The sequence below is a fragment of the Camelus bactrianus genome, chromosome 6, assembly GCF_048773025.1.
Source record: "Camelus bactrianus isolate YW-2024 breed Bactrian camel chromosome 6, ASM4877302v1, whole genome shotgun sequence".
Classification (NCBI taxonomy): domain Eukaryota; kingdom Metazoa; phylum Chordata; class Mammalia; order Artiodactyla; family Camelidae; genus Camelus; species Camelus bactrianus.
Genome location: NC_133544.1, coordinates 92,462,047 through 92,472,859, shown reverse-complemented (window position 1 = coordinate 92,472,859; position 10,813 = coordinate 92,462,047). Strand labels below are relative to the sequence as shown.

Genomic DNA, 10,813 nt, shown 5'->3' with positions numbered 1-10,813 from the left:
TTTCACTTCAATTATTGTACTTTTTAACTCCAGCATTTTGATTTTTCTTTTTTTAATAATTTCTATCTCATTTCTATCAATAAAATATTCTCAATGTGATGTGACATTGTCCTCATTCCTTCCTTTACTTCTTTAATCATGGGTTCCTTTAGTTCCTTGAACATATTTATAGTGGCTACTTTGAAGGCTTTGCCTATTAAAACTAACATCTGGTTGCTTTCACAGGAAATTTTTTATTGACTGCTTTTTTCCCAGTGTATGGGTAATACTTTCCTGATTCTTTGCATGTCTCATAATTTTTTGTTGCAATCACAAGTCCAGTTGTCATGCATGCTTCTGACCAACTGGTTATAAAATGGAGGTTCCCATGTCCCCCACCTTGGATTTGATTAATTTGCTAGAGTGGCTCACAGAATTCAGAAAAACTTTACTTACTAGAGTATAAAAGGACATAACTCAGGAACGGCCAGATGAAAGAGATGATTAGAGCAAGTATGTGGGAAAAGGCACAGAGCTTCCATGCTCTTTCTGGACACATCATTCTCCCTCCATCCCCATGTGTTCACCAACCTCAAAGCTCTCTGAACCCCATCCTTTTGGGGTTTTTTCTTATGGAGGCTTCATTACTTAGGAATGGTTGATCAAATCATTGGTCATTGGTGACTGGTTCAAACTCTACCCTATCTGCCTTCTCTGGAGGTGATTAATGTCATCATTTCAACAGTGATAAATCATGTTGATTGTATGTATCTTTGAAATGAGATGATGAAAACGGCCTTCCTCTGAAAAACACACTACTCTAGTCTGATCATGAGAAAAACATCACACAAATCACAATAGAGAGAAATTCTATAAAATATCAGTATGCCTCAAAACTGTCAGAATTATCAAGACCAGGAAACTCTAAGAAACTTAGAGCGCAGAGGAACCTAAGGAGACAGGATAACTAAATATAGTGTACTATCATGGGTAGGATCCTTGAACAGAAAAAAGGACAGTAGATAAAAACTAAGGAAATCTGAATAAGCAATGATCTATTCATTCATTAACTATAACAAATATACCATATTAATAACACCACGCTAATGACTGGGGTAACTGGGTGTGGGGTACACACGAACTCTCTGCATTATCTTCACAATTCTTCTGTATGTTTAAAACTTTTCTAAAAAAGAAAGTCTATTTAAAAATACATAATGGGGGGATAAGGTATAGCTCAGTTGTAGAGGGCATGCTTAGCATGCACGAGGTCCTGGGTTCAATCCCCAGAACCCCCATTAAAAAAATAAGTAAATAAATCGAATTACCTGTCCCCTACAAAAAAATTAAAAATAAAATTTTAAAAATACATTATTGCTAAATTGAGTTTAGGATATAAATGCAGAGATAATTTATGATAGAGAACCGATGAGTTTAATTTTCCACATTAATATATTAAAAGGGAAAACATGATTATCTCAATGTCCACCTATACTGCAAGAAAAAAAATGCAGTATACTAGGAATAGAATGCAACTGGCTTAATCAAAACAGTGACCTAAGAGATAATTTTTGAAGCCCAGTACAAAATGAACACGCAGGATCTTTGTTCAAAAATTAAGAACTTCATGAAGGCAACAGCAGAGCCAGGGCCTTAAGGGCACAGGGCCCAATGTAGCTGCACAGATGCCTGACCACGAAGCCCTGCCCGTCTAGAATAAACTTTGCACTTACCAGTGGTCCAGAGAAAGCAATGGCTAGAACAAGAAAAAGATAGCCACTATGGTCTCAAGTTCAATGTCTCTATCGGAGTTCCCAGCCAGATAAGTAAAACAAGAGAAAGAAATAGTGAAAAGTACAAGACGTATAAGGAAAAAAACAAAGTTGTCATTTTCAGGTAATATGCTTGTGTACCTACAACATCCAGCAGAATCTATAAACTGTTAGAACTGGAGTTTAAGACTGCTGAATCCAAGAGCAATAAATAAAACTCAACTCCATCACTATATATCAGCAATACTCAATTATAAATTGTAATTTAAAAAATCTACAGGAGCCACAAAAAGTACAGAATATTTAAGAGATATCCTGGATTTTATATTAACAATTACTTTGGTATCCTCATGGCCTGCCCCCGGCCCCAACTATCAGAGAAATTCCTTTATTTAAAAGAAATCATAGTCAAAGTCCCAATATACGAATAGGTAAAATCAGAATGTCTTTAATTGACCAGGACAGAGTTTAGATCCCTGGCAGCCAAGCTGCTCCTTCGCCACTGAAAGGTGGCCCCAGGGCACTGTTTGAATACTAACCAAGGTATTTCCGGAGTCCAAAGGCCGATTATTCGGGTCTCATTTGCATACCCACAATACACTGCAAGTAGCATAATTGTTTTCCAGTTTTTAAAAAAAAAAAATCTCTTTCTTATTTGACTTTTATAAGGATGATAATATTATTTTCAGAATTCCTTGAATAAATTTCTTCAGGCAGTAACTCTTGGGCTAAATAGCCACCATCAGTGCAGTAGGAGTTGTAGTTACTAGAATAAGGAGCTAAGGAACTGACGAAGTATACTCTGGTTTCTCTTCAGATCGCATAAATCTTTCGCCTTTTACTAAAGATTTCCGTGGAGAGGAACAATTCTGAGTTTTATACCAATTTTTTGAGGCCTTGTTTCGACAAGGCTACATATGTTGTGTTAAAGAAAGATATAAAGTTTAAGTAGTTACTGCTGGTGTATTGTATATGTGGTTAGCAGTTTGGCTTTGTTAATTTTTGAGCTTTTTTGTTAGTATACTTTACCCAACGTTAAGAACTGTTATGTTGAGATTTCATCTGCTTTTTAAACGGTTGGTTCTTTTTCTGTTTTTGAGCTTGAGAATAAGTGTAGCAATATATGGTACAAAATTTTTGTTTTAGAAACGCCATTAATAAGAACAGCTGACTTTGATTTCAATGCTATGGTCTATTTAACCCAACAGATTTTTCCAGAATGTTAGAATTTCTAGAAGTGAGAGTGTAATTATTGAGATGTTTTACATTATTTTCCCCATACACTTTATTTTAGGCTTTGCTTCAGGGAAAGTAATCTTACTTAAAATTGAGGATTTTATGCTCCCTTTTTTTGAGCCACTAATTTGTTGGAGTTGCTGATTGTTTAGCATTTGATCCTATTTATTTTGGGAAGAGTTTGTAAGAAGTTTGTAACTTTTCTGCACATAAAGGCTACTCTCCTTCCTCCCTCAGAGAATTTAACAGGAGGGCCACTGTCTTAGGGCTCTCCAGAGAAACAGAACCAATGGGCTGTATAGAAAGAGATTTACTATAAGGGATTGGCTCCTGCAGTTATGGAGGCGTAAGAGGTCCCATGATCTGCTGTCCTCAAATTAGAGGCCCAGAAACCAGTGGGGTCCAATTCAAACCTTAAGACCTGAGAACCTGGGGAGCCAGTGGTATAAGTCAGTCTGGGTCCAAGGCCCAAGGCTCACAACCAGGAGTGCCACAGTCCAAGGACGGGAGAAGATGGATGTCCCCGCTCCAGCGGAGTGAGTTAATTTGCCTTCCAGCACCATTTTTGTTCTGTTTGGGCCCTCCATGGATTGTATGATGCCCACAGCATTGGCACTCTAATCATTCAGTGCTAATCTCGTCCAGAAACACCCTCACAGACACACCCAGAAATAATGTTTTATCAGCTATCTGGGCATCCTTTAGCTGGTCAAGTTGATATATAAAATTAACCACTACATTCACCTTCACCACCGAGTTTCACCCTCATAATCACTCCATGTAGGAAGCCACAAAATGTGCTCTCCTGACCATTTACAGACCCAGAGCACTTTGGACTGCTTTTGTCCTGACCTGCAGGCTCAGCTGCCTTGTCTCTCCTTGGACGATAGCTCCTGCCCACTTTCTCCTTCTTGGGTTGTTTCCCTCCAAGGCTGACAGCCAGGACAAAACAATTCATATAACCCCAGAAGAAATGGATGCTCAGAGTGGTGCAGGGCACAAGGTCAGAGGAGTGGATCTGGGATCACCATCCATGTTGCCGTTCAGCCCCAATAATTCTTCAAATTGCTTTAAGATTTTGCTTTCAAATGTCTCAAGATTTGCCTTTGGGGTCCTCCATACTGGAGTATGGAGCAGGGGGAGGTCATGCAGGTGGGGGCTATAGATTAGGGATGCTTTGACCTAACTGCAGATTCCTTGATTCCTGTCTCCTCGTCCCTGTGAGAGAAAAACCCAACAATCCAGTCCTTTGGTCAAGTGAAAAACCAAGCCCAGGACACTGCTGCATCCCTAGCTCTGCACTGTCCAATATACGGTAGTCTCTAGCCTTGTTGGCTATTTACATTTAATAAATTAAAACTAAATAATATAAAACATTCAGTTCTCAGAGGCACTAGCCACATTTCAAGCCCTCAACAGTCGCATGTGAGCTGTGGCTGCCATTTTGGACAGCACAGAACACAGTCATTCCCATCACTGCTCCCTTAGGCAAGAAGCCACACCCCAAGGCAGGAATCACCGAACCACCTCACTTCCGCAGGGAGACTGGGCTGAGCCCGGGGCATAAGGAGCAGTGGCCAGGGTGAATGTTTGATTTCGGGAGAGCCACAGAGGACTCCTTTCCTGCCTCCCTTTTACTGGCTGTCTTTCTACTTTGCAAAATAAAGGTTTTCCTGTCATCCATCCTAAAGCTTACCCAGGTGCACCCTAAAGAAATCCAGATTGGAGGATATAAAAACTTTCTGGGCTCCCCAAAAATGTCAGTTTTAAATATTTGCATCTATTGTGAAGAAGAGGATGAGTCTGGACAACAAATTCCTTTGTAAAGTTAAAGAATTCCAAATCTGTTCTTACAACAGAATTTAAAGAGGACTTAGACCACTAACATCTAATAGTTCATTATATGGTTGTATAACCCAGTAGGACCCTACGGGGCCTTCCCAGGACAGACACCGTCATGTCCTCTGCCTGCCTCTTGTTTGTAGAAAAACTTTAGCCTTCTAGGCCTTCCCTGAGTTCCAAAGAATAAACTTAATCAGAGAAGTGAGAGAATGCAGGAACAAAGGAAAACAGTCAAGCAAAACAAAAGAATAGTTTAGCCATTAAATAAAGTCAAGGACCTTTAGTTCCTCCCCAAGAGCTGCAAATAATATTCTGAGCCATAGTCTTTGAACTCTTTTGCAGATACTGACAGCCCCAGCACGTGGAAGAAGTTAACTGCATGCTGCCCACAAGCAAGTAGGAAAGTTGGAACCAGGTTCATGATGTTGACTCCCAATACCTCACCACCAGCCAGTCAGAAGAATGTCCATGAGCTGATCACATACTCGGCAACCCTCTCCCTCACCCTGTCTTTTAAAACCTTTCCCTGAAAGCCTTGGGGAGTTCAGGTCTTTTGAGCCTTAGCCTCCTGGACTCCTTGTTTGGCGCCCTGCAATAAGCACTGCACTCTTTCTTCACCACAACCACGTGTCAGTGGACTGGCTTTACTACGCATGGATGAGTGGACCCAAGTTCATTTTGGTAACAGTAGTGCAGTAGTGAGTGACGCTGTTGAAACCCTTTCCATCTATTGATTTATGGGAAAATGTTTCTTAGGTCACAGCTATAAAAATGGGAATAAAAAGCATTGAAACTAAACCTTGTCTTCTCTAGCAATAAGTAATATGCATCCATCTAATCAAGAGATGCAGTTCCAGTAAAATGACACTTGTAGGTTTAATAATTATCAATATTTGCAATATATTTATGTTGTATTGACCAAGCATGTGCTAATAATTGTAATGTCAATCCACAAGAAAAACATTAGTGCATAAAATTTAAGTTCAAAAGATGTGAAAAAAGTTTTAAAATTCAATTGATGTACTTATTTTGTCATAGAAAAATACGATTGGATGATCAATAAAATACTTTCAGGTATAAAAATACAATTCTATTAACTTCTTGGGGAAATGGAAGTGGAAAAACAAGGTCAAGAAGCAAAAGGAATTATGTAAAAACTTTTTAAAAATTATGATGGTTGGTATCAAATTCCTTGGGTATTTATCTTCCGCTGGTTACAATTTAAAGTGATGTAACAATTTAGACTATCAATATTTACAATGCACAATATTCATCCTTTACATCTATTTAAACGTATCGTATCGCTAGTTATCTTACGAAAGCTGTAATGATCTTTAAAATGTGCAAAAGGAATAGATTTTCAAAATTCTTTCGCTGAGGTCTGAGAGCAAGACGTTAGAATCCCTGACCTTAAAAGATGTGAGCCTTGTAGCAGGAGTTGAGCACTAAAGGGAAGCAGTCCCCCCCCGCCTTGTGGCCAACATAGAGGCTGCAGGAAAAACGAGCAAGAAACAAGAGCCTCGAGCAGCTCCCTCCACTGCAGAATATGGAAGGGTCAGGTGTTCGAACGCTCAGACCTGCCACTCCTAGCTGTGGCCTCTGGGATCCGGCCACACGACAAATAGGAACCAGAGAGCAATCCGTAAGAACGGGTAAGACTGATTTAACATTAATCTCTTAACGTAGACCTCCACTGGAAGAGACTAGAGCAAAAAAGACCCAAAAAACAAAAACAAAAAACCCATTCGATAATAATCCCATGAATGCAGAAAAAAATTTAATAAACTCAAATATCCATTCATTAGATATAGATACAGATACATAGATATATATAAACTTTAACATCTGCCTAACAATGAAAAATACCAACCAAAACCCTGGAACAAGCACCACGTGCACCATAAAGTGTAGTAAACTTTCCCTTTAGTCAGGAAGAAGACAAGAATAAATCACAATTTCAATCAAAAAATTCCAATAAAGGTTTTTATGTCTTATATTTTTTAGGTATGTCTTATATTACATAATAGTATGAATTATTGCCAGAAGTGGAAGTAGCAGACACAGTAAACAATGAAATTATACCGGCCCCTCAAACCCCATATTTACAATCAGAAGTAAGTCCAGGCTTTGGATTGAGAAGACCTGGAAACTCCATGATGTTCTATGGAGTCTGGAATGGCTAAAAGCCAAAGTTAACCTTCCTTGTGGTTCTCCAATCAGTGAAAGCTGCCCAGGATCCTTCCAGAATGAAGCTGACCAAAGGTTCCCTACCCTAGGAGCACGGAAACACTCTTTAAGGTGTTCAGAGAGTTGCTCCTTTCACGTCCCCTCAGTGCCTTAGCCTCTGGCCAAGCCCTGTGAGGTCAAGCTATCATCATAGGGCAGGAACGCCACATCTCCGTGGGTCTCTTAACTGCCGATTACATGGTGAAATACAGCAAGAATTCAATAGTATTAAAACAAATGTATGTGTGAATGAATCCTGCAACCATTATGCTCATTGAAGGAAGCCGGACACAAAAACCCACAGGTTGTTTGCTTCCATTTATATGAAATGTCCAGAATAGGCGCTTTAGAGACAGAAAGTAGGTTAGAGTTTGGCAGAGGCTGGGGGATGGGGGATGGGTAAGAAATGCTATCGGGTACAGAGATTACTCTAGGGGTGATGAAAATATTCTAAAATTAGACCGTGGTGGTGATGACTGCTAAAACTATGACTACGCTAAAAACGATTGAATTGTACACTTTAAATAGGTGAGTTGTATGGTAAGTGGATTATATCCCCAAAAGCTGTTTTAAATATATATTAGGCAAGTTTAACTCAAGTATATGTCAAACATGATCGACTTGTTCGCAAAAGAACGAGCAAAATGAAAAACAAACGTGTCAGTTCAGAGACGGTGTCAAGGTTGGAAGTGGAATATTTACACAAGCCGCCAGAAAAAAAAAAAAAAAAAAAGCCGCAGTTTCCTTTCTTGGTTCTGTTCCCACAATCCTTAAGGAGGAGGCTGCGTAGGCTGGTCAGAGCCGGTATCTGAGCGTCTCAGAGACTACACAGCTCATTTTAAAAACATAGGATGAGACCCGAAGTCTGAAACTGGAATACAGGATTTCATCTCCAAAAGTAGCATCAGGTGAAGCAGGAAACCTGAGACCGAGCGCGCAAGCTCCAGTTTTAAACAGGACACTGCTACAAAATTTTCTCCAACGGCAGAATATCCTAGAGTGTACATTCTGGCCGTGCACCGTACAAAACAGACAGAACAGCCGCGCGCCCACCACGCAGCTTAAGAAAAAGGAAATTGTCAAACTTTTAAAAACCCCCTGAACGCCCTCACTCCACCGAAGAGAGGAACCAACGTCTTCAATTTTGTGTCAATCACTTACTTGCTTGGTTTTTTTTTTCAATTTAATAACACAGTCTTTAACAGAAATCAAACTCAGACGTACAAATGCACAAAACAAAAAACCTTAGTCGCTGCTCAGTCCGGCGTTTAGATCCCAGGCAGCCAATCCTCCGCTTCGCCCCTTAATGGTGACGCAGAGGCACTGCACGAATATCAAGTTCTTTACTTGAGGACGCGTACTCTCTGTATTTGCATACCCACAGTGCACTGCACACAGTACAAGTTTAAAATGGCAAAATTAAAATTTTTCTTCTAACTTAAGTTTTCTCAAGTTAGATCCTTTATTTACAGAGTAATCAAGAAATTTTTGTTCAGGCACCGGATGTTGTTGTTAACTAGCCACTATCAGTGTTCTAGGAGTTTCTGTTACCCGAGGTTTGTGTTACAAAGGTTTCTGATATACTCTGGTTTCTCTTCAGATCGTATAAATCTTTCGCCTTTTACTAAAGATTTCCGTGGAGAGGAACAACTCTGAGTCTTAAGCTAATTTTTTGAGGCCTTGCTTCGGTAAGGCTACTTAGAAGTGTTCAAAAATAAGACATAATATGTCATATCTAATAGTGCAACTTTTACAACTTAAAGCTTTGCTTTTTTTTTTTTTCCAGAAAAGAAAGTTTCAAGTAATCTTGTTTCAACTTGTTAACATAAAGCTAACCAATTATTTTAGTGTTGTAGTACACCTACAGGTGAGCGTTTACAAATCTTGTTCTTTCACGAATATAGGTTTTTCTTTTCTTCTGAGCTTGTGTAAGGCAAGTGTGGAATAAAATTGCAGATACCTAGGGTAGCCGGGTGTAATTTCCCCTAAAAAGGATGTATCTATTTCCATTTCCACCAATGGCCTAGTGTGCATGTTTCCATTGCTTCTCGTCCTTATTGGCCCTGGGTATGCTCAGACTTTAGTTTTTGCCCATCTAGTAATCATAAAATGATATCTTACAGTAGTTTTATTGTATATTCCTGATTGCTAATGAGGTTGAACATTTTTTTTGAGTTTTTTTTTTTTATCATTCATGGTTTCTCTTCTATGAAATGCCTGTACTTGTATTTTGCCCCGTTGCCCTTTTCTACGTAATTATAATTTTTTTACACATGCCAGACTCTGAAGACTTTAGTAATTCTGTTAGTTATATGGTTGCACTCACCTCCCAGATTATGGCTTCCCTGTCCATTTTTATAGGGTCTCCTGGTGAACTGGTCTTACTTCCAAGGTTGTCAGATTGATCTCTATTCTGATTTGTACTTTTTGTGTGTTTTATTTAATAAATTCACTATCTCACGTTATTAAAGGAATTCTTTATTTTTTAAAGTTACGCCTTTCATATTTAAATCCTTGATTTATCCGGAACTGAATTTTTGTAAACAGGGTGAAGTATGGATCATTATGTAACTGCCGCCCCCTCCCCAATGATTGACAATCATCCAGCGCTATTTATTGACTGGTATTTAATGAGCGCAGCTTGATGAGTTTGGAGTTAAGTACAGACTTGTGAAACCATCACCACAATCAATGCCATAAACATTTTGTGCTTTCTGTTCTGTTCCATGGCTCTAATTTATCTATCCCTGAGCTAATATCACACATTCTAATAACTTTGGGTTTGTAATAAGACTTGAAATCTTGTAGGATTAGTCCCTCTCATTGGTTTTCTTTTCAGGAGTAAGTGGTATCCTTTGTTCTTCCGAAAATGTTTAGACTTGCCTTGTTGATTTCCATGAAAATCCCTATTGGATCTGAATTTAATCTGTATATAATTAGAATTGAATTTCATCTTACTCATGGACATGATTTGTCTCTCCATATGTTTAGGTCTTCTTTATTATTCAATAACATGTTAAAATATTCTACTAAAGATCTTGCACCTTTTGTTAATTTTTAAAATTTCATTTCCTAACTGTGCACTCCTGTTACATAGAAATGCAGTTGACTCTTGTATAGGATCTCATATCTGGCAACCTTACTTGACTCTCTCATTAACTCTAATAATTTGTATATAGGTTATTTTGAACTTTCTGTCTACACAATTTTTTCACCTCTACATTTCTGACATTTATACATTTTTCTTTTATTTTTTGAGCAGTTAGCAAATACAGTGTTGGTATTAAATACAATGCGAACTAGAACCTCTTTATCTTATGCCTGACTTTAGACTGCTTCTTGTTGGGGGAGATAGTTAGTGTTATTCATTAATTTTTTTTAATGGAGGTACTGGGGATTGAACCCAGGACCTCATGCGCACTGAGCACATGCTCTACCACTGAGCTATACCCTCCCCTGCTAAAGGGACTGCTTTTAAATGCTCCTCCATTGAGTATTTTTCTCGTGGTGTTTTTTTATCAGATGTTTGCTTATACTCTCAGTTTACTAAGTTTTTACTGCATCTATTAGGATGATTATATATACCTTTTCTCTTTTAAATAGTTAATGTGGTGAATGGCATTGATTGATTTACAAATGTTAAGCCAATCTTGCTTTCCTAGGATAAGCTCAGGCTGCTGTGACAAAATAGCATAAGCGGGGTGACTCAAAACAACAGAAATTTATTTCTCACAGTGCTGGAGGCTCTAAGTCTGAGA

General features: G+C 38.7%; 1 long non-coding RNA gene and 2 other non-coding genes across 3 annotated transcripts in view; all 3 read left to right on the top strand.

The window, feature by feature from the left end:
• The window catches only part of LOC123616902 (uncharacterized), a 64,334-nt gene extending 56,900 nt beyond the window's left edge, over positions 1–7,434 (top strand). The window contains exon 4 of the long non-coding RNA XR_006724959.2: positions 5,172–7,434. This is a non-coding gene — a long non-coding RNA (uncharacterized LOC123616902). The remainder of the gene's footprint in view (positions 1–5,171) is intronic.
• Positions 2,549–2,664, top strand: LOC123617048 (U5 spliceosomal RNA). Its single transcript, XR_006725137.2, has one exon. It is a non-coding gene; the product is annotated as a U5 spliceosomal RNA (small nuclear RNA).
• Positions 7,435–8,635: 1,201 nt separating the features above from the next.
• On the top strand, positions 8,636–8,751 carry LOC123617047 (U5 spliceosomal RNA). Its single transcript, XR_006725136.1, has one exon. It is a non-coding gene; the product is annotated as a U5 spliceosomal RNA (small nuclear RNA).
• The last annotated feature ends 2,062 nt before the right edge of the window (positions 8,752–10,813 follow it).